We start from the raw sequence: 2,902 nt of genomic DNA on the forward strand, positions 1-2,902 counted from the left end.
TTTCGACTGTAGGAGGTCCGTCTCGTCCGTTTTGCGGTACGCCACACCCCTCCTGATCAACAGGACCCCCGTTTCGACCGTAGGAGGTCCGTTTCGTCCGTTTTGCGGTACGCCACTCCCCTCCCGATCAACAGGACCCCCGTTTTGACCGTAGGAGGTCCGTTTCCTCCGTTTTGCGGTACGCCAGGCCTCGTTTCCATCGCCTGTTCCATCCAAGCCCCCCGATGTACATGACCACGCATTCCGTTCCGACCTAGCCGGTTGGCACCCACGCGTTTCGTTGCCTCCCGATGAACACGACGCATTCCGTTGCCTCCCCATGAACACGACGCATTCCGTTGCCTCCCCATGAACACGACGCTCTCCGTTGCCTCCCCATGAACACGACGAGGAAGCTGTTTCTCCGTTCCGACCCAGCCATGTACACGAGCCCTGGTCGTACGTATGCGCGAGTAGGCGTTCGAGACCCCGCCCGTATGTACACATACGTGGCCGTATTTTCTATCTTGCACCCTGGCCGCTGTACGTACGTGTACATGCTACGTGCGCGCCTCTACTATGACACGTGCGCGCCTCTACATCGACCAGTATGTACGTACACGTTCGCGACCAGAATGACAACACTACGTACGCTTCGAGCAGGTGGGTCCCGACTGTCGGGCAGTTCCTTGCCTGCGAAGATGTAGCTGGTGGGTCCCAGTAGTCAGGGGGGCTAATCATTTTTTTTGCCCGGACGCACTTCCTTGCGTGCGAAGATGTAGCCAGTGGGTCGCAGCAGTTAGGGGGGCGAATCACTTTTTTTGCCCGGACGCACTTCCTTGTGTGCGAAGATGAAGCTGGTGGGTCCCAGCAGTCATGGGGAAACATTTTTACCGCGAAATACAGTGGCCCGTCCGGTGGGTCCCAGCTGTCAGGTGGAGGAATCATTATTTTCCGCGTAATAAGGAGGCACTTCCTTGCTGCGGCCATGGACCCAGCTGTCAGCCTCTCCACGTACAGTCCACGTCCGATGGAAGTCGTTCCTTGACCACGTTGACCAGGCCGCGCCGAGAGCACCACGGCGGTGGACGACGGCGAGGCCTAGGAAGGGGATGACGCGGAGCCGGGGAAGACGCGGCAGTGGAAGCCCGCGCGGAGAGGAGTACGAGGGTTCACTGGTTCGGCTACGGTGTGAGGCTGCCGTCGCCGCAGGGCCTGGCCAGCGGTGGGAATAGTAGGGGGCGGTGAAGCCTCCGCGGCAGCACAGCCGGCCACGGGAGGCAGGAGCATGCGGCACGACCGGCGCTGCTTTGGGCGGCTGGAGCAAGAAGACTAGAGGTTGAAGATGCACTTTGGCCGTTGGATGGACATCGTACGGTCACTGGAACAAGAATCGTTCATATTGACTAAGTTGACAAAGCCCTCCGTCCCCGTCAACTTAGTTGGCCCACAAGTCATCCTCCCACTATGGTGGGTCCCAGCTAGCAGGGGGGTATTCATTTTTTGCGCGTAAGAAGGAGGCACTTCCTTGCATGCGAAGATATAACTGGTAGGTCCGACATGTCAGCGAGGGGAACGTTTTTTTCACGAAATACAGAGGCCCTTCCAGTGGGTCCCAGCTGTCAGGTGGAGGAATCATTATTTTGTGCGTACAGTCCACGGCCGATGGATGTCGTTCGTTGACCACGTTGACCAGGCCGCGCCGAGAGCACCATGGCGGTGGACGACGGCGAGGCCTAGGACGGGAACGACACGGAGCCGGGGAAGACTCGGCAATGGTTGCCCATGCGGTGGGGAGTACGAGGGTTTACTGGTCCGGCTGCCATCACCGTAAAATAATAGGAGGTGTGGGTGAGTAGAGGAATGGCCTGGCCAGCAATGAAGTAGGGTGGGGCGGTGCGGCCCGTGCGGCAGCACAGCCGGCCACGGGAGGCGGGAGCAGGCAGTCCCACTGGAGCTGGTTTGGGCGGCTGGAGCAAGAAGATCAGATATTGAAGAAGCAGCACGGCCGTTGGATTAACATCCAATGGTCACTGCTGCTAGAATCGTTTGTGGACTAAGTTGACAAAGCCAAAGTACACGTCAACCTAGTAGACCCACAAGTCAGCCTCCAAATCTGTCCCAAACAGCATACAGCCCGATATTTCTAGCCAGATTCAAATTAATTTTAAATCTAAATATAACTTAATTTAAATTCAATGAAATTTTACTCGCACAAAAACAATGAAATTTAAAATATCAAAATCCGAAAGAAAACATTATTTTGGAACTACTTGCCTGTTTGCTGTATTTTTTCATTTTACAGCCCATTTATTATTACTTATAGCCCATTTCTTATTACTTATTGCTCATTTTCTGGGCAAAATGCATCCCTCCTTGTCTTGAAAGATTTCCGGCCCAGCAGGGCGTAGAAAAGCAAGTAGGCCTACGTTGGTTATTCTGCAAAAAAAAATAGCTGGCTAGCCATTTTCAGAAAGGAAATCACAAACTGGGCTAGTCATGAAATAAAAGCCTGGGCTAGACGGGCCACGGGTCCCGCACAACCCAGTTGATACCCTTCTCCGTCCCAAAAAACAAAATTACTGCGCGCGCTGCTGGGTCCCTACTGTCATCCTCACCATGTACAGTCATCTCCTTATTCCTCTCGGTTGTTGACCATGTTGACAACACCGGAGGGCGGCGCCGCGGCGAGCGAACCAAGGCGGAGGACGATGGTGAGGCCTCGGACGGGAACGAACAGGAGCCGGGGAAGATCACAGCCAGCCGTGGGAGGCGGGAGCAGGCGGTCCTGCCGGCACTGGTTTGGCTTTGGTGGCTCGAGGAAGAAGAGACTGAAGAAACGCGACAGACGTTGAATGTCAATCCAATGGTCAAGGTTGGCACAATCGTTTGTTGACTAAGCGGACACCAAGTAGCATACTTT

This window comes from Triticum aestivum, chromosome 2D (assembly GCF_018294505.1).
Source record: "Triticum aestivum cultivar Chinese Spring chromosome 2D, IWGSC CS RefSeq v2.1, whole genome shotgun sequence".
NCBI classification, from domain to species: Eukaryota; Viridiplantae; Streptophyta; class Magnoliopsida; order Poales; family Poaceae; genus Triticum; species Triticum aestivum.